We start from the raw sequence: 22393 nt of genomic DNA on the forward strand, positions 1-22393 counted from the left end.
GTCAAAGCAATATAGAAGTCCTCTAATTCATAGAAAACACTAAAATTCTGATTTCTCATACTCCTGACAAAGATTGTAATTGCGATTTGAAAAGGGTAAAATATTTATCTAGTCCTTTGACAAAGATTGAAATGAGAATGTAACTGGTCACAGTTGTAACCTCACAAATGTAATGTGAGAACTAATTGCAAAATAAAGAAAATAGGCTCAATCAATATTTCTCTGTTTCTGCAAGGAAAATTCCAAAATGGTTATAACCAAATCATTTGTTTTAATCTTTTAATATATATTTGGATGCTGCTCCTTCTGTATAAATTATATTACTATGTCTCCATGAGCTTCTGTCTCACACAGCATTTGCTTTTCATCTATTCTGTGATTCATTCTGAGGTTTTCTATTACTATTTGGCTTACTTCATACACTGTGAAAGATATTGAAGAATGGGGTCCTGTATGTGCATCAAATATTTCTAAAGGATATGGGGTATGGACTGCAATGTGTGCACAATAATGCTGTGACTTTGTTTGTAACAAACATTTAAAATGAGCGACTTTCTCATAAATACACTAAGTAGGATGATCTATGAGATTTCTAATTTATTCTTGTTTAAAATTTAACCATGCTTTTTTAAAGCATATCAATTTTGTTAATACCATGTAATTAAAACATGTCAGTGCACAGCAAGTTTTAGTCTAAATTAATGACTATGAGAATTATTTTAATTAAATAACCAATTATAGAAAAATCGCAAGCATGAGAGCTGACATTTAAATGAATTTCATTTAAATTGCTTCTTAACATTGTCCCATCTAGGACACTAATGCAAAATGAACTATTGTATCAACTTAGATTATCACTATTTTTGTATGCATACAATGTATTCATATTCAATCACTGGAACTGAGTAGACTATTTGGTATTGATCTAAAACTTCTATTAATAAAACACAACAGAATGAGCTAAAGTAAAAACAAACCATCTCTCTTTTTTCTTTCTTTTTTCAAATATAGGCTTCTAAATGCTATTATAATTCTCCTAGGACAAACAAATGTTTACACATTGGGGAACTGTACTTAATTAAACCAAGACAATTTGAGACCCACTTTTAGTAAACGTGCATATGAGGATAATTCAGAAAGCTTATGGAAAAATGAAATTAAAAATAAGTTTATTTTGGTGTCAAAACTGTTTGAAATGCATACATGCATAGTTTTCTCATAATGTACATTTTCCATGAAATTTTTGAAGACCCCTCATAAGTGACCTCAATGCTATCCACACAGTGGGGGCTGGTTCTCACATGCTGATTATATATTTTTCTGTCTTTCTTTTTTTTATGTGTACTGTTGTTTCTATACCAAGACTTCCCCTTGTTAATTGGACACTTATCAGATGAGGAGACCACCTGTTATATGAGAATGTCTCTGAGTATCAATTTAAGTGTTTGCCTCCATACAGCTAAAACACTAGTATTATTTTCTCTATTTAAATAAATTATTGCTATTAAATTTTACATTGTTTAATTAAGTTTTTGTTATTCAATTTATGTTCATACTTCCACAAATGATTGAATTTTTGAAAAAAGCTAAAAAAAAATACTGCAACTTTCCCTACTAAATGCCTTCAACTTATTATTATTGCTAGGAGAAGAGAAAAATGTCTGAACAAAAGGCAAACATCCCAATTGTGCTGTCCTATTTTTGATAAGTATGGAAGAAACGATAGAGGTAAAGTGTTGTCTTTATGTGAAATGAAGTTGGTCACATTTTGATTCATTGCAAACTATTAGTAAGATTTTAAAGAAGGCATTTCACCTTTGTATACCTATTACTCCTTGGTTTGCTGTCATATTATAAAGTTTGGTATAGAAATGATAATTCCCAGTGGACTCTTTGTGTCCCTTTAATTTTAGATGAGCTTTATGTGTTCTTTTGGTTAAGTTCTTATTTATTTGGCAGTTTCTGATGTGTAATACAAGCAAAAGGAGGTTTCTCCACATTTTCTTAGAGAAAGAAGCAATCATATTTAGATTTGACTAGTTAATTGTTCTTCTTCATTGGAATGCATTAGGGTATGTGCTTTAATTATCATGTTCCTGGTTGAAGACGTCACTTTTTTATCATCAAGAATTATTTAATACCAGAAGAATTAGAATATTTTTCTACATATTTCATCTTGCTATCACTTTAAAAATAAAAAGGAAAAGAAAAGGCTACTGCATTTGTTGTTCATTGATTAACCAGTAATGTTATGTATAAATAATGTATCTGACAGTATGGCAGCCCACTGGGGACATTATGCCATTTACTACAAAATAGGATGCAACATACAACTGAGCAGTGAGAACAAATTAAACATCTTTCCTTGGTAACTTTAGCATTTTTATTAGGTGATAAACATCACAGTGAGAGGAAAGCAGATGTAGTTATTTCAGTAATATTAACCTTAATCGAAAACTAACTTGACATATAGCATAATACTTTTGCATTATAAAATTTTGTTCAATAACAATGGAAACCAAATTTTCCAAGGTCATTATGAGATGATATCTGTAAAAATTAATGACAATCTTGTGTGAAATTTCATCTATAGCTACTGAATTGTATTATTAATATTGATGAAAAATTTTTAACATAAATCTAGTGTCTCATAAGCATGAAAAATGTCCAAGTATTGTCTATGTTGTATTTCTTTTTACCTTAATAAATGAGTCCTATAGTGTTATCTGCCCATGTGTGAATTACATTCCTTTAGGACTAGGCTAAGATATTCTCCAAACTCTTTTAGAAGCTACCAAATAGTGAATAAAGTTAAAAGCAGTTATGTAATTAGCAATCAACATGCATCTTCCCACCTTTCTTGTTTCATTCTATCATTTATTCATGGGGATAGAGAGAAGAAAGCCCCAGTCTTTAAAGGAATTAGCAATTGAGTGGTTGAGAAATGTTAAATCCAGTTAATATACAGGATGTGTTGTAAAAGATCCATGTAGCCTCTCTTCCTCTCGCTCTCTTTCCTCCTTTCATTTTCTCTCCCTCCTTCCCTCCTTCTCTCCTTTCCTCTCTTCCTTTCATACGTTCAAAACTGTTTATGAGTTCTTATTTTGTGTTGAGCACTGTTCTAGGAATTGTAGCATACAGCAGTGTACAAAACAAAGATTTTCCCTGTGTCATTATTATATTCTTGCTGGGAAAAATAAAACCTAAACATAATAAATAATAAGTTTCTCATGTTATAAGGAGAAAAGTGCCATAAAATAGGGAGAAGAAAGAACGTGAAGGTAAAGTGGGAGGGAGAGTAGATGATTGTAAAAGTGGTTGTCAATCTCAGCATCGATGAGAAGGGGATATTTGAAGCAAGGTGAGATGTTAGCCTTACCTGGGAGGAGAGTAAACCAGAGAGAAGCAACAACCAGTGTCATGTTCCTAATCAGGGTTCTGCATGGTGTATCCACAGAACTCTACTGAAGCCAATGTGGCTGGAATGGAGTAAGTGAAGTCAGACGAAAATTCTGGCAGGAGCTGCATTGTCAGAACATACAGGCCCTTATGGGCAATTGTAAGGAATTTGGCCTTTGTGAGAAATGGAGGCCATTGCTTTTTCCAGGATTACCCTGTCTTCCGTAGTGGGAATTTGCTGTGGGAGATCAAGGGTGTATTAATCCTCTAAAGTTGGTATAATAGAATATCACAGATGACTTGACTTAAAGAATAGAAATTTGTTGGAGCCGGCCCTGTGTCATAGCAGGTAAAGCCGCTGCCTGAAGTGCCGTTATCCCATATGGGCACTGGTTTGAGTCCCAGCTGCTCCACTTCCCATCCAGCTCTCTGCTATGGCCTGGGAAAGCAGTAGAAGATGGCCCAAGTCCTTGGGCCCCTGCACCCATGTGGGAGATCCAGAAGAAGATCCTGGCTCCTGGCTTCATATTGGTGCAGCTCCAGCCATTGCAGCCACCTGGGGAGTGAACCAGTAGATGGAAGACCTCTCTCTCTCTCTCTTTCTCTCTCTCTCTTCTTCTCTCTCTCTGTAACTTTGACTTCCCAGTAAATAAATAAATAAATAGAAGAGAAGAGAAATTTATTTTCCCACAGTTCTGAGGGCTGAAAATTCAAGATCAAGGTGCTGGCAGGGTTTCTTTGCAATGACCTCTCTCGGTCATGCAAATGGCCAACGTGTGCCCTCTCAAAGCCTTTTCTTTTTTGTGCTCATTTCTGGTCTCTTTCCTTTCTTATAAAGACACCAGTTCTGTTGGATTAGGACATCTTTTAACCTTAATTACTTCCTTAAAGATCCTATATCAATTATAGGCACATTCAGGGCTTACAAGCACAGAATTCAGTCCTTAACAAAGGGTAGCAGAAATGAGATCAGATAGGAGGCCATCACAGAAAAATCAGGCAAGAAAGGATGGTGGCTTCCAATCATAACGGTGATAATGGCGGTGAAAAGTGACAAAATTCTGAAACAGTGTGAAGATTTTCTGATTTATTGGATATAGGCATGAGTGAGAAAATTGAAGTAGGCCTAACTACAAGATCTGAGGCCTGAATAACCAAAAGAATGGAATTGTCATCACTGGACAAGGATTATTAGGCTGTTGATAGAATAGATTTGAAGCAGGACACAGTCAAGAACTCAAAACTGGGGGCCGACGCTGTGGCTCATTTGGTTAATCCTCCGTCTTGCGGCGCCAGCATCCCATATGGGTGCCGGGTTCTAGTCCCTGTTACCCCTCTTCCAGTCCAGCTCTCTGCTGTGGCCCGGGAGGGCAGTGGAAGGTGGCCCAAGTCCTTGGGCCCTGTACCCGCATGGGAGACCAGGAAAAAGCACCCAGCTCCTGGCTTTGGATCGGCACAGCGCTGGCCATAGCGGCCATTTGGGGAGTGAACCAACGGAAGGAAGACCTTTCTCTCTCTCTCATTGTCTATAACTCTACCTGTCAAATAAAAAAAAAAAAAGGTAAAATTTAAAGAACTCAAAACTGGACCCGTGGAGTTTGAGATGACAGTGACATGCCCTGTTTCCATCTATGTCAAAGGGGCAATTGTCTATGTGTCTGGAGAAAGGTGTGGCATGGAAACAGAAATTTGGAAGTCTTTGGCAATATAGGTGGTATTTAAAACCGTGGGATGAAAGATAGCGAGAGGGTGTATAGATGCAAAAGAGGTAAATCCAAATACCTGTGCTTTACCCTTAAGAGATTTGGGGAAGGGAGAGAATGAGCAAAGGGGAATGAGTTGCCTGGAGAAGGAAAACCATTAAAATGTACAGAAAGCTACCAGAAGACAGAGCATCAAGGAAGAGAAGGGATCAACTATGTCAAATGCTGCTAACAGTTACAGGAGATGTGGGACTGAGGTTTGACCATTGAATTTAGCAACATAATCTTTCACTAGGTCAGTTTTCACTAGATGAAAGTCAGATGGAAGTATGTTTAAAGGAAAATGAATGGAGGAAGAGAGATTAGATAAAATAAAAAAGTCAACTTTTTCCAGATTATTGCCTCAAAGTGGGATAGTTTTACTTGAAAGAGGTAGACGACAAGGGTGAGGAAGAATACACACACACACACACACATTTGAGAGATAGCGACAGAGAGAGAAAGAGGAAGACAGAGAATACCCATCTGCTGGTTCACTTCCTAAATGCCTGCACTGGCCAGGCAGAACTGGGCTGGACAAGAGCCAAGATCTGGAAAGTCAATGCATGTCTCCCATGTGGGTGGTAGGAACCCAATCATATGAACTCTGACTATTGTCTCCCAGGATCTGCAATAGCAAGAAGTTAGAGCCAGGAGTTGAACCTGGCACTCTGATGTGGAATGTGAGCAACTGCCAGGCTAACTGCTTCATCCCAAAGATTATAATTTAAAATGAGAGAAATTATATCAGGATGTTTATTTATTGATGAGAATGATCTGAGTCGAGACTGAACCACTGATGAAAGAGAAGAGAGAGGATTCATAGAGGGTTGTTCCTGGCCATGTGAGAAGATTTGGGATCTAGGCACAAGCTGGTGAAGCTGACTGTAAATGGAAGCATAGGTAGTTCTCTCTGTGAGAACAGCCAGGAAGGAAGAGTGGGTGGGTGCAGGAGCTGGTAGGTGGTTAATATGGCAAAAAGCTAAGGAAATGTCCTTCCCAGTGCTTCAATTTGCTCAGCAAAGTAGGAAAAAATTCTAGCTCAAACTAAGAGTGTTTCCCAAAGCACCTGACCTTGGGGTTTAGAAAGGTCTATAGGTGTTGAAAATTTGAGAGCATGGTCAGAGATATTAGCAGACAGAGAAGAGCTTCTCTGTAGGGGGATCGTAACTTAGACTTGCACAGTACTTTAGTATTCATGAAGTGCTTTTATGGGTATTTTCTCATTTGTTCAGCAAAACAGTCCTTTGAAAAAGTTATTGGGGCCAACACTGTGGTGTAGAGGGTAAAGTATCCACCTGCAGAACCAGCATACTATATGGATACCAGTTCATTTCCCGGCTGCTCTACTTCCTCTCCAGCTTCCTACTAATGGGCTGGGAAAAGCAGCAGCGGATGGCCCAGGTGCATGGGCTCCTGTTATCCATGTGGGAGATCTGGATGGATCTCCTGTCTCCTGCCTTCGGCCTGGCCCAGCCCCAGCCATATGGCTATCTGGGGAGTGAACTAATGAATGGAAAAATCTCTCTCTGGGTTTCGCCTCTCCCACCTTCATAACTCTGACTTACAAATAGATGAATAAACCTTTAAAAAAAAAAGAAATAACAGTTATTAGTATTCCCATCCTACAGAAGAAAAAAGACTCTCAAAAAAGGTCATTTATTAATAAATAGGCAGCAGGAATCTAAATATCTAGAAGGAATTCTTCCTCAAAGATATACCAAGTATGAGCAGATGTTATGGAGCAACAGATTAAACTACTGTTTGGGTTGCCTACATCCTGTGTTGTATAGGAGTGCCTGGGATCTAGTCTCACCTCTTCTTCCAATCCAGCTTCTAGCTAATGTGCCTGCAAAGTAGCAGATAAGGGCCAAGTACTTGGGTTCCTGCCACCAATGTGGGAAATCCAGATGGAGTTCCTGGCTCCTGACTTCAGCCTGGCCCAGCACTAGCTGTTATGGGCATTTGGGGAGTGTGCTGGTGGATGGAAGATCTCTTTCTGTCTCACTCTCTCTCTGATTCTCTGCCTTTCAAGCAAAGGTACATAAAAGTTGTTAAAAAATAAAAATGCTATTAAACTTTTTAAGGATGTTGATAAATATAATATTGCTATATGTAATATGTCAGGATGTATTACATAATATTGTTTATAATATTATGACCAAAATAAAAAAGTATTACAAAAATGGAAGTCTTCTTATTTTTATTAATTATTATTATTATTATTTTAGTGATAATGATTGCCTTGCCCAATATCCTCCAATAGCTCCTGGGAGTTTTCTTTCTCAGTAAGAGTGAAGTGACAAAGGAAAAGAGATCCACAAGAAGATAGATCAGAGTTTTCCAAGAGACACAGCTGAGCAGTTGAACTCAAAACTACTTGGGGTCTGAAGCCCAAGACATCACCAATGAAGAACCAAGAAAAAATAAACCCTGGGAAAGTAGAGTAATCTGACCCAAGTACTTCTGACTCCTTTGGATCTAGTCATGATGATGAAGCAGACTGGTTTCTAATTTTTTTCTTCATTTTCTTTTGGTGTCCCATTCTTAGAGGGTCTTATTTGAGGAAGAGAGGTAGTAGCCACAGCAATTTACGGTATAGATAATTAATTCTCACAAATAGGTTGACAGGAAACAATTCAGTGTATTTGATTCAGAACATGAAGACCCTATATCCCCTGATAGAAACTGGCTCTCTTCTTTACATTCATCTGGGATTTTTTTGTTCAGTCCCTACAAGCTGAGCATGCCCATTTGTGTAATGCCCGCAGGGTTGTGAAGTGCATTCATTCCCATTATGTTACTGAATCCTCACCGCAGCATGACAGTCACCAGTTTAATTGGGTCCCTACTAGTCAGGGCAGTTGGCTGTGGGATGAGTCCATACCCATCATGTTCATCAATGCACTGAATCATGCAGTCTGATGCAGAATAGAGCTTCCTCCAATACTGAGAAGGATCATGGTAATCATGCAGGTGCCACTCCTGCTTTATGGATGATGAACCTGAATCTCCACAAAAGCACTTAAAGTTGGTATGTGGCATTCCAAAGTAAGTTCTTGTTATTCTTAATGTGGTATTATTTTTTCCTAGACTACATCTTAGCATCAGTCTAAGCCCTCATCCTTTCCACAGAAGAATAAACTGCAAGAAGGCAATAATTTGAACTAGACATGCCTTGCTTAAATTGCATTTATATGTTAAGCTCATGGACGCAAAGGATGGAATGATAGTTACAAGTTATGGGGGAAAGGGAAACATAGGGAGATGTTAGCCAAAGAGTAGAAAATGTCAGTTATACAATATGAATAATTTCTGGAGATCTAATGTGAGGTGACTACAGGAGACAATGCTATTGTGCATATTTGAAATTTGCTAACAGGGTAGATACAATCGTTCTCATCACACACACACACACACACACACACATCCCTCACACACAAAAAACTATGTAAGGTGATGGATGTGTTGATTATATTGATCATGGCAATCATTTCACAACATAAGTATAGGAAATCATTAAATCTATAAATAAAAATTAAAATTAGATTAATTCATTTAGAAATAAGGTTAAGTAATTGGATATGGTATTATAATACATATTAAGTGACTATACACTCTGTTACAGTTATTGAAATATAATTAGATAGACCTTTTACCTGCAAAATAGAAGACAATTTATATATGGAAAGAGGAGTTAACTTATTACCTGGGCAACCAGGTGCATAGGTAAGATGCTTTAAGACATCAGTCTTATCATAGAATTGATGTAACCTAAAGTAATCTTTTAAAACTCAGTAAATGGGCTGGCACTGCAGCTCAATAGGCTAACCCTCTGCCTGCAGCACCAGTACCCCAGGTTCTAGTCCTGGTTGGGGCGCCAGATTCTGTCCTGGTTGCTCCTCTTCCGGTACAGCTCTCTGCTGTGACCCAGGAAGGCAGTGGAGGATGGCCCAAGTCCTTGGGCCCGGCACCTGCATGGGAGACCAGGAGAAGCACCTGGTTCCTGGCTTCGGATCAGTGCAGTGTGCCGGCCACAGCGCGCTGACTGCAGCTGCTATTGGAGGGTGAGCCAATGAAAAAGGAAGACCTTTCTCTCTGTCTCTCTCTCTCTCACTGTCCATTCTGCCTGTCAAAAAAAAAAAAAAACTCAGTAAATAAAATCATCCCCCATTTGAACCTCATAGAATAGATATTTCTTTTTTAGATTAAAGTACAGTATAGCTGTATACTAGCTCTTCTTTGGGTTCCTTTTTAAGTATGTGTTTACCATTTAATATGTAACCTAAGGCCATAACGCTAGCTGCTATCTAAAGGAAAGGAGAATAATAAAAAATTTAATTGTATTTATGCTCACTCTTTTATCCACAAAGGTAAAACCCTGTAAATGTTTTCTACTGGAACTACAGTTTTGGAAAATTAAAATCCTCGCCTATATCCCAAGTGGATCTAACAGATATCTATAAAACTTTTCATTCTACACATAAAGCATTTCCATTCTTCTCAGCAGTACATGGAACCTTCTCTAGGATTGACCACATACTAGGCCATAAAGCAAGTCTCAGCAAATTCAAAAGAATTAGAATCATACCATGCAGCTTCTCAGACCATAAAGGAATGAAGTTGGAAATTAGCAACTCAGGAATCCCTAGAGCATATGCAAACACATGGAGATTGAACAACATGCTCCTGAATGAACAATGGGTCATAGAAGAAATTAAAAGGGAAATAAAAAATTTTCTGGAAGTAAATGAGGATAACAGCAACTTATGCGATACAGCAAAAGCAGTGTTAAGAGGAAAGTTTATATCAATTGGTGCTTACATCAAGAAATCAGAAAGGCACCAAATACATGAGCTTTCAGTTCATCTCAAGGATCTAGAAAATCTGCAGCAAACCAAACCCAAATCTAGTAGGAGAAGATAAATAATTAAAATCAGAGAAGAAATCAACAGGATTTTATCCAACAACAACAAAAAAAATTACAAAAAATCAGCCAAATGAGGAGCTGTTTTTTTTGAAAAACTAAACAAAATTGACACCCCATTGGCCCAACTAACTAAAAACAGAAGAGAAAAGACCCAAATCAATACAATCAGAGATGAAAAAGGCAATGTAACAACAGACACCACAGAAAACTATGCAACAGATAAAGGGTTGATAACCAGAATCTACAAAGAAAACAAGAAATTCCACAACAAAACAAACGACCCACTTAAGAGATGGGCCAAGGACCTCAATAGACATTTTTCAAAAGAGGAAATCCAAATGGCCAACAGACACATGAAAAAATGTTCAAGATCACTAGTAATCAGGGAAATGCAAATCAAAACCACAATAAGGTTTCACCTCACCCCGGTTAGAATGGCTCACATCCAGAAATCTACCAACAATAGATGCTGGAGAGGATGTGGGGAAAAGGGACACTAACCCACTGTTGGTGGGAATGCAAACTGGTTAAGCCACTATGGAAGTCAGTCTGGAGATTCCTCAGAAACCTGAATATAACCCAGCCATCCCATTCCTTGGAATTTACTCAAAGGAAATTAAACTGGCAAACAAAAGAGCCATCTGCACATTAATGTTTATTGCAGCTCAATTCACAATAGCTAAGACCTGGAACCAACCCAAATGCCCATCAACAGTAGCCTGGATAAAAAAATTATGGGATATGTACTCTATAGAATACTATACAGCAGTCAAAATCAATGAAACCCGGTCATTTGCAACATGATGGAGGAATCTGGAAAACATCATGCTGAGTGAAAATGAATGAAACCTGGTCATTTGCAACATGATGGAGGAATCTGGAAAACATCATGCTGAGTGAATTAAGTCAGTCCCAAAGGGAAAATATCATATGTTCTCCCCGATCGGTGAAAACTAACTGAGCACCAAAGGGGAAACCTGTTGAAGTGAAAGGACACTATGAGAAACAGTGACTTGATCAGCTCTTGTCCTAACTGTTGATGTACAAGGCAATACTTTATGCATTATAGTATTTTTTTTGTTCTAGTGCTATTGTTTGAACTCTGTAATTAACACACAATTATTCTTAGGTGTTTAAATTTTAACCAAAAAGTGATCCCTGTTAAATATAAGAGTTGGAAAAAAAGAGGGAGGAGATATACAATTTGGGACATGCTCAATTGGACTTGCCCCAAATGGTGGAGTTAGAAACGTGCCGGGGGTTTCCAATACAATCCCATCAAGGTGGCATGTACCAATGCCATCTCACTAGTCCAAGTGATCAACTTCAGTTCACAATTGATCACTCTGATAGGTCTAAGAGTCAAAGGGATCACACAAACAAGACTAGTGTCTACTAATACTAACTGATAGAATTAAAAAGGAGAGAATGATCCCACATGGGAAGCGGGATACACAGCAGACTCGTAGAATGGCAGATGTCCTAAACAGCACTCTGGCCTCAGAATCAGCCCTTAAGGCATTCAGATCTGGCTGAAGAGCCCATGAGAGTATTTTAGGCATGGAAAGCCAAGACAATCTGGAAAAAAAAAAAAAAAAGCAGACCTAACTGAAAGATCTCTGTGAGTGAGATCCCAGTGGAAAGAACAGGGCCATCAAAGAAGGAGGTACCTTTCTCTGAAGGGAGGAGTGAACTTCCACTTTGACTATGACCCTGTCAGAATAAGATTGAAGTCAGTGAACCCTAAAGGCCTCCATAGCTTTGGCAACTCATGACTAGAGCCTAGGGAGATTACTGACGCCATAAACAAGAGTGTCAAATTGTTAAGTCAACAACAGGAGTCACTGTGTACTTATGTCTCTTGTGGGATCTGTCCTTAATGTGTTGTCCAATGTGAAGTAATGCTATAACTAGTACTGAAACAGTATTTTTACACTTTGTGTGTCTGTGTGGGTGCAAACTGATGAAATCTTTACTTAGTATATACTGAATCGATCTTCGGTATATAAAGATAATTGAAAATGAAAAAAAAAACACTTGGTTTTAAATTGGACATTGCATAAAAATTAATCACTTTTATTAAAAACTTTTATCTAATGAATATAAATTTCCAAAGTACAGCTTATGAATTACATTGGCTTACCCCCCCCATAACTTCCCTCCCACCTGCAACCCACCCCTTTCCCACTCCCTCTTCCCTTCCATTCACATCAAGATTCATTTTCAATTCTCTTTATATACAGAAGATCAGTTCAGTATATATTAAGTAAAGATTTCAACATTTTGCCCCCACACAGCAACACAAAGTGAAAAAATACTGTTGGAATACTAGTTTTAGCATTAAATAACAGTGTACAGCATATTAAAGACAGAGATCCTACATGATATTTTTAAAAAATTAATTAATTTTCTATGCCATTTCCAATTTAACACCATGTTTTTTTATTTCCAATTATCTTTATATACAGAAAATTAATCAATTTTTAAAAAATATCATGTAGGATCTCTGTCCTTAATGTGCTGTACATTGTGATTTAATGTTATAACTAGTACTCCAACAGTATTTTTCACTTGGTGTTGCTATGTGGGTGCAAACTGTTGAAATCTTTACTTAATATATACTAAACTGATCTTCTGTATATAAAGAGAGTTGAAAATGAATCTTGATGTGAATGGAAGGGGAGAGGGAGCGGGAAAGGGGAGGGTTGCGGGTGGGAGGGAAGTTGTGGGGGGGGGGAGCCATGGTAATCCATAAGCTGTACTTTGGAAATTTATATTCATTAAATAAAAGTTTTAAAAAAAAGAAAGAAAATTAAAATCCTGACTGAAGATGATCACCAACACTAGACTCATGAAACTGAAATGAAATTTCAGAAATACTGATTTAGAGCAGCCTTTTTAGAATAGGAATATTAACATAAGCATAAGGCAATGTTCTTCTTTGCTATTAACAGCACAATGTGATATTTTGTCATCATTCTTTCAGCATCCGAGAGTGCATTCCATTGATCACCCATCAATGACTGATAACATCTAACATGGTTTCCACATGCGTGTGTCACATGCATGTCCAAGGTGACTTGTTTATGTGTTGTTGTAGTTTCAGATCCTACCACTTGATGGCAGAGATAGTAAAAGTCAGTTAAGAAAGGGGGAAGGCAGATCCCAAAGTGCACAGAAAGCCTGTTGGAAAGGAGAGTCCCTCAGTCTGTGCCTCTACCTCCTTCACCTCAGGAACTCTGAATTAAGATGCTGTGTGAACAACGTGGCACTGATGGGTGAAAGTGTAGGACAGGGAGAGATGAGAAGGGAATAAGAAGTTGATGGAGCTGGGAAGATAGATCTTAAACTCAGCTACAGGTCAGAATACGACATCGCAGTGAAGCAATTTTCTAATTATCAGACAATCTGTCTTAGCTTTATGAAGGAGAATCTGTACACAGATTGGAGAAATAACTCAGCTTTCAAGTATCTATGTACAGCTCTCTCTCTAGATCTATTATCTGTCTACCAATCTAGAGAGCTAGAGACAGACATTCCTCTACAACTGGTGGAGATAGGCAAAGGTACTTCAAAAAGTTTGTGGAAAATGGACTTGAAAGATATTGTGTCTCTTTGCTGCTTTCTCTCTCTGTGTCCTCCCCCTTCTCTCCATCTTTCAAATAAATAAAATAAATTAAAAAGAATTTAAATAATGATAATGTAAATTTTGCATGAATTTTTTGAAGTTCTCTTGTAAATTTCTCCATCTTAAACTCTCCCTCTCTGTCTATATATATATATATATATATACACACACACATATATACCTACATGTTATATGTTATATGTATATGTAGTTTGAATTCAGCTACAATCAGAATATGACATTCATAGTGAAATAATCCATGTTGGACATTCTGGATTCCTAGTTTTATGATGTAGCATCTATATATAGAGAGAGGGAGAAACAATTTAGTGTTCAAATAGTTGTCTCTAGCTCTCCATCTATCTAAATATGGTTATCTCTATACCATGCTGAACTGCAAACTAGAAAAGAAATATCCATCTATTTTAAATGTTAAAATGGTTGCAGTTTTATTGTCTGAAGATTATAAAAGATTATTTTGGATTATGCCAATTTTTGAAGACTGATTTCTCAGAGCATAATATCTATACATACAGAAAGGGTTATTTTCTCATACTATTATTCAAGATCAGCTGAATAATTAGTTAGGCCCAGCACAAAATAAAAATGTGGGCAGTTGGTTCAGAGAGCAGGAGGAAATGTTAAAGTTATTAAAATATAAAGCTTTTTCTTATTTGCATCTCTCTCGACTTACCATATTTTTACTTGCTATTTCATGTTTTACTAAGTAAAAAAAAATAAAAATTTTCAATTATTAGTATGTATTTTACCACTCATTTGTCCTTGTTTCTACATTTGAAGCAAGTTCTGATTCAAATAGAAAATCTGGTCTCCAGAATGGAGATGTACCATAGTTGTAACACACGTACCTTGTCCGTGCTTTGACTATTGCTGAACTCCCACACCAAGTCCACAGTGCTGACCGGATACTACAATACAGTATGATATTGTGCAAAATGTATAAAAATGGAGCAGTAAGGAATGGTGGACTTCCACATTGTGCACATACCTCCTCCATTCATTCATATGCCCCCTGTCTCTTTGGAGATCACTTAACAAAGCACAAATTCAAAGATAAAAATTCCAAGACATTAACAGCAGACCATAAAATGAAGTATTGAGCCTTTCTGAGCTCAGAGCTCTGTACAACTGCACAGAATTTACATTTCTGAAGCTGATCAGGACAATATTACTCAATTCTTATAACTCAATTCTCCTGAAGTAATTGCCCTCCACAAAATCACACAGTGGCTATCATCAATGAACATTTCGAATGGTTTTTCAACTATTTCCTTTCCAATTGATAAGGAAAGCAAATGGTGGCATTGTGTTTGCTATGTTTGAGTGTGTGTTAAGAGCTTACATCACCAAACAGGAAGTTAGAAATGAGGTATTGCTGTTCCACAATTCCCTCTAAAAGCACACCCCCAAAGACCTAAGGTCCTCTCACCAGGCCTCACCTTCCAAAGGTTTCACCATCTCCCAATGTTGCCACACTGGGGACCAACCGCTCAATCACAGTGGATCTTTGGGGGGATACAATAGAACAATTAAACCACATCCAAAGCATGGCAGTATGATTCCAGAATAATGCATTTTCCCAGTGAGAAGTTTGATAAGGGAAGTGAAAATATATCCACAATTCCTAAAAAATAATGAAGCATTTTTAACAAAATTTAAGTTGTACACAAGCAAACAAACAAAAACAAAACCTTAAGAACAATAACATTTAGGTTGAACAGTTTGGTTGTTTAAATAAGACAAGATAGATTCTGGATTTATTGCTTATGACATGCCTCTAGAAAATGTGGTTGAGGAAACTAAATATGTATTTAATCTTCACAAACAAAATCTCTTTAGATATTTTAGTTAAATAATGTAAATGTGTTTCCTTTATCTTTTGGACACAGGTTGTTTTTTTAATTAAGCATATATGATTTAAACATTCAAGTTAAAAATGTTTCTTGATGAAGTCTCCTTGTGTAGACATACACTCATTCTTCACATTTCACCTGCCCTTTTTGACTCTGTTGCTAACATTGCATGTTGATGTACCTAATGTGTAATCTAATCTTGTCTGTGTTTTAAAGGACCATTATATACAGTTTTTTCTGAAGTTGGACAATTACATTAAATTTCTTCTCAATTTCATTGCAATATTCTCTTTGATAAGTTGCAAATTTAAGTTTCTCAAGGTAATACTTTATACATGAATAATGAATTTCAGATTCTATGCTCTACAATGTTTCACAGAGCCCATTTTTTAATTCAACAAAGAAAGACTGAGCCCCTAATATGTGCAAGAGGCTTTGCAAGACACTAATATTGTCATACAGTGATGGCAAATTTGAGAAGCTTTCTGTAGCCTGGACTTTAGAATGCTAGACTGACCTAAGAACGCTTGCTGATTTTATGACTATTTCCTTGGTCTTTATCAATGAACAAATTAACCCACTCATGATAGAAGAACTGTTCTTTGTTCACAGAAAATTTGCATCTTACTCTCCCTCAAGTGACAAAGCTTATAAGCAGAGTCCCTTGAGATACAAGAAAAATGATTTCAAAGAGATATGTGCAACAATGGGTTTTAGATCTTATTCTTTATATTTTGAGACATACTACTCTGTTACTGAAAATAAGGAAGGAATAGGATTCTTTCCTACATTGATGGAATTGCTCGATTTTTCATATACTAGAAATGACCTCCAACACATAATTGATCCTGCCTTTTAATTATTGTCAGTAATGGTGGCATAAGATCAACTATACAAAATCATGCATTTTGGCAGATGTCCTCAAGCAGTATTTGGCTTATATCCAACCCTTCTATGTAACAGGTCAAATTGTTCAGTTATCTATAAATACATTTTACCAATTAATCTATCTGGAAGGCTCACCCAAAGTTGTACTGTTTCAAATAAGATAAGTTTCACAGATAGGTTCTATGATATATTGTATGTCTATGGGAACTGGAAATCATCTGTGCTGTATGTCTACTTATTGAGGCACATTCAGAAGCACTTCTGAGAAAAATCTCAGCCCTTCTCACAGACATTCCTTTGACCCACCTCCAAACAAAGTTGGTGCAGCTAGTTCTCAGAGGCCTCTCCTGTACTAATTAATCAAGAGCCAAACGTGTACCTCTACTTTCAAACTGAAACATTGAATTCTCATAGTCAACTATTTTTTTTTTGTCAAACAGTAGTATTTTTGTAAAAGACTTTACTTATTTATTTGAGAGGCAGCATTACAGAGAGAGAGAGAGAGAGACAGACAGACAGACAGACAGAAAGGTCTTCTATTTGCTGGTTCACTACCCAAATGGCCACAACAGGTGGAGCTGCGCCAATCCAAAGTCAGGAGCTTCTTCTGGGTCTCCCATGCAGTGCAGGGACCCAAGTACTTCCACTAGTTTCTCAGGCCATAAGCAGAGAGCTTGGTGAGAAGAGGAGCAGCTAGGACACCAATTGGTACCCATATGGGATGCCTGTGCTGCATGTGGAGGCTTAGCATACTACCACAGCACTAGACCCTGGTCAAACAATGTTAACCTTCAACTCTGGTGTCCAAATCTTCTCAAGGATTCATCTCAAGAAACAGTTTTTATGGAAGATATATGATTCATATATCATTCTAGATATTCTGAATCTTATTCTAGAGGCCAGGTCATCTGCATGCTTGAAACACATTGTTTGGGGGATAATAATAATTGCTTTTATCGGATTATCTCAGGAGTATGGCATTAACATCATTAAGGGGCATAATTAAAAAAAAAACATAGTAAGAAAGCAATTGTTAGCAGAACTAACCCTAGGGATATTGAGGACATTTTCACTTTTGTCACACAAGAAGGGCTATTTCTATTACAGGAGTCTTATTTTGCCATTATAGAAACAGTGATCAAATTTCCCTCTGTGTCTTAGGAGGTAGCTTACCACTAGCAAACAGAATTGTAGGTATGCATTTCTGTGTAAAACCTTGTTTTTGTATTTTCTTTTCTTCTCTGTTATTTGTGCCATATGTTATAAAAATTTGATAGTATTTACATAATAAAAAGTTTAAGTCTAATATTTTCTTCATTGTATACAAAATGGAAGAATTCAAGAATTCAGAAATGGAATAAATTCCTTTCAGACTGGATTCTGAATTGTGATCCTAGGACCAAGTCATCGACTAGGAGTGGAGACTAAAGAGTTCAGAGGGTCCAACAATAATGAAGCTATGACATGAATTCTGTTATACAGGATTCTAGAAATTGCTCAAGATGATAGCAGCAAGTAGAATGGACAGGAACACAGTGAGTTAACTCCTCAGAGTTTGAAAAACATTAGTAAATGCTTAGAAGTGCATACAAGAAAACAAGAGCTTTGTAAAGCATAGAGTAGTCAATAGCATGGGCAAATATCATTTGAAGAGAGATGAAAAGGTATTTTGAGAAAGGCTGTTTAGGATACAGGGGATTTCCAGAGGTAACAGTGACTGAATCGGGGTAGGTATTAAGTACAGGCAAGGAAGAACAGATAGAGTTGGGGTGGGTGTTGGAATGAGTATTACATGTGGAGGGAGGGGATCCCACATCTGCATAGATCTTAATGGTAAGGATTGAAGGTCCAGATAGAACTAAGGGGCTGTAGCTCCAAGGGTACCAAGTGGTGTGAGGACCTGGTCCCTATAGCCAAGGCCTTGAGACCTTGACCAGCTGGAACACATAAAATTTAGCATATTCAATGCTCCATTTCTGCCTAAGTAGCATCTCCCTTAAGCCTCTCATTTGCTTCCATGAACTTCATAAATCCAATGTCAAAACCAGGAAGGAAAATTCAAGTCCTGATGAATGCAAAACTTATAGAATCAAAATATTTATGATATCACTTTTACATATATCTGCCCTGAGCCCTACACTCAGTCAGACTCGTCTGGTAGGCCACACAGTTAGTAGGGCGGTTGCTTCATGCATCACCCTGGAGGCTTGTTCTATAAAAGTTCTGTGTCCTCCTGCCCTGTTCTTGCCCTGCTCTGCACCTCTAACTCCACTCCTGGCTTTGTCCATCGACTGACCTTTTAGATTCCAACTTCCACTAAGTGACCCTAAATGTATTCCTTAGAGCTGATGTCAGATTTAGTATCCTAGTATGATCTTTTGTGCTCCCATGTCAAATTAGATCTTAGGCTGATCTTTGTCTACACACTTCCCAGGTAACTACCCTCCAAATCAAAACTGCTAATGGGCATCAGCCAGCCACAGTGCTCAGAGCAAACACTTCATCATCCTCAAGGCCTTTGTCTTTAATCTAATCCTTCATAATCCTTCATAGTCAACATCACTTCCCCTTAGCACTCTGCTCATTTCTCATCTGCTGCTGATCTGGTAGTACAATCTACCCACATGTGTAACCTAGTTCCTTGCTAGTGGAATTGTCCCCAAGGGGGTAAGTATGCAATTCAATTGTATCTTACCATGAAAGGGTTAAAATTTCTGCTGTGTAACTAAGACAAGTAAGTTGGTAGTAAATAGAGCTTTTAAGGAGATTAAACCTTTCAGAATGGAGATTAAACCTCAGAATGGAGAGTCACCCTTCCACGTGAGTAGTGAGTGTTCTGTTTTTACCACCTGCTACAATAGAGCTCAGAGCTATCCCACAGGTAGGAGAGCATGGAGTGAAAAGAAATAATAAAATAAGAGACATGTATAGAGATGAACAGCGCTGTTTAAATAGGTACTGTATTATTGTAGACAGATCATGTAGGTGAATTTCAAAGCTGGAAAGTTGGGGCTGGCATTGTGTTATAACACCAGCATCCCATAAGGGTGCAGGTTGGAGTTCTGGCTGCTCCACTTGTGATCCAGCTCCCTGCTAATACACCTGGGAAAGCAGTAGAGGATGGCCCAAGTCAGTGAGCCCCTCCACCCATGGGGGAGACCCAGAAGAAGCTCCTGGCTCCTGGCTTCTGCCTGTCCCAACCCTGGCTGTTGGGGAGTGAACTAGTGGATGGAAGACCTCCCTCTCTCTGTCTCTCTGTAACTCTGCCTTTCAAATAGATAAAACAATTTTTTTAAAAAAATAAAGTTGGAGAAATTTTTAGTGTATTAATAACCCTGGAATATTTTATATGATTAACAAATCAGTTGCAATTGATATCCAAAAGTCAGAGTGAGAACATTGAGATTAAAAAAAAAGTTTCAATTAACTGCTTACCTCACATGGTCTACCAGTAATAATAGCTATAACTTATTCTGTATTTGCCATTCTACTGTGTTAACTCATTTAGTTGCCACAACGGTCTTGTGAGATGTTTACTAAGTTTATCTCCACTGACCCATCAGTAAATTGTGGAAAAGAGACGATAACTTGCCCAGGGTACAGGTAATAAATATAAAGCAGGACTCACATGCAGGAAGTTTCAACCTCAAGTTGCATTTTTATTTATTTATTTATTTAGTATTTTGTTGAAATACAATTTGTATACCAAGAAATCCACTTAAGGGTGCAGACAAATGAATTTTGTCCTCTGAGCACATTCATAAGAGCTTGCATTTTTAATCTTTCTACCAAGTTGCCTGTATAAGAGACAGTGAGACAGATTCCTTTCCTCTCCGACCTCCTGCTCCTTCCATCAAGCAGCAGACCTAGTAACTATACATGTCATTGTCTTTCTCCTTGGGGGCAAGCCCCACTGTGACCTAGGAAGAGAAAAGTGCCTTGTTGGTACTCAGATAAAATGCAGAAAAAAGTGAAAAATGACTACCCATAGACTGTAATCCCAGGAAATGCCAGTTGCCTGCTGTAAGTATATCTGACTCCTCGGTATCATTGGAAGATAAACACACAGCCTTCACAGGAAGCTATTTGGTTTAGGTAGCAATGCTTTTTGACATTCAGGAAACTTGCAGTGCATACAGAAACATAAAGAGCTTCTCATTGTACTTCTCAGTGGTGATAAAATGTTCCATAAATAAACATTTCACTTTGTTTCTTTTTTTAGTGAAATTATCTTTGGTACTGCGATAGATTTTCTGGTATTTAGGGCAACCTCTCCTAACCTTTGTTGGAAGAAAATAAGAACTACTCCCTATATACAAGATAAGACAAATCTAATAGTTGTGTTTGCAAACATCAAATAGCAGTGGGCTAAAGAAGTATGATATAAAGCTATCAATTAATTTAGTTGTAACTGTATGCACCTGTGAACAACTGCTTAATTAAAGAGGCAAACAGAAATCTCTCACAATAATACCTCGCATTACTCGCACTTATGTGACTGTCAATTAGCTGGAGTGGATAAATACAATTGGAAGCATGCCATGTGGACTTCTGGTAAAGAAAAGGAGAAAAAAAAGATAGAACCAGGAGATATATGAATAGAGAAAGGAGGTCTCATAGACAAATACGGACAATTCTCCGTGGGGTAAATATCCATTTCAATAAAGGAAATGAAAGTGGATGTGCTTTACACTGAAATGACTGAACTTCCTCAATCACTGGAACAAAGAAAATGAGGCTTTCATACACAAATATACATCAAAAGGAAAAGAAGCCAGAGCATCTGGGCTGCTTAGAGCTGGTGTTTTATTTCTCTATAAAAGAAAGCAAGGCGAATCCCTGATCTGCTTGTCTCCCAGGATAATAATGTTCTCCCTCAAGGTCTCTCCCCACAATTTTACTCTGTCCGCAATCCTTCAGTCTTTCGAAAAACAACTTTGGCAAGGTGTTGAGGGAGAGAAGCTTAAAACTTGTGAGAAGCGAATGTCAAGGTTCCCTCCAGAAAAAAGAGATGGATTGTACAACTTGAAAATTTCCAGTTGTCAGCACTGGCTCTCCGATGATTTATTTTGCTAATTGAAGGAAGAGGACTATGGAGTTATGAGATTGAAAATTGAACAGGCAACATTTGAATTATGATGAAATTATAACCCATCGCTAAAAGCCTCCTTCAACTTTTGTCATCCAAGGCGGGGGAGTGAAATTGCTGCTACTTTAATCCAGATATTCTTGAGGAAAGTTTAAATTATTTTTCTCAAGAAAGCAGACAGCATGTTTGCTGTGTTACTGGACAACAATCACTACAGCCCTCTGAACCCCCGAAGAAGCTGGGGTAATCAGTTAAAATAAACCTAGATGAAAACTACACTTGAAAAAAAGTCTGTCCCACCTCAGTCTTCCATCTAGTTCTTGAGCATCCGAGGCAGGGACTAAGTTTTATTTTATGAGTGAAAACACAAAGATTGAACTGGAAGAAAGCCAGACTCACTTCACGTAGTGGTTCACTGCTAAGCCCCTGCTTGTCCTGAGACATAAATCTAGAGCAGAAAACATTTGAGGGATCGAGTGTCCACAGGTGTGGTCCATGTGTGTGCCAAAAATACTCGCATGACTGTACGCTTTTCCTTACTTTAAAATAGTCGTATATTTCTAAAATGTATATCATTTCCTCAAAGCAATGCCTAAAATTACGTGCTGTTATGTATCTGCCATTGTATGCTCCAAATCAAGTCTATCATCTGTTTTTGAAAATAAAGTTTTGTTAGGACCTAGCATGCTAACTCATGTATGTATTTTTCTATGACTGATTCATAGTGGTGATACAACCTGCAAAGCCTATAATACTTACACCAGGACCTTCTGCAGAAGAAGCCTACTGATCTCTGATTTAGTTGATGTGATTATAATTTTTTTTAATGTGTACAAAATGTCA

Source organism: Lepus europaeus, chromosome 6 (genome assembly GCF_033115175.1).
Source record: "Lepus europaeus isolate LE1 chromosome 6, mLepTim1.pri, whole genome shotgun sequence".
Taxonomy (NCBI): domain Eukaryota; kingdom Metazoa; phylum Chordata; class Mammalia; order Lagomorpha; family Leporidae; genus Lepus; species Lepus europaeus.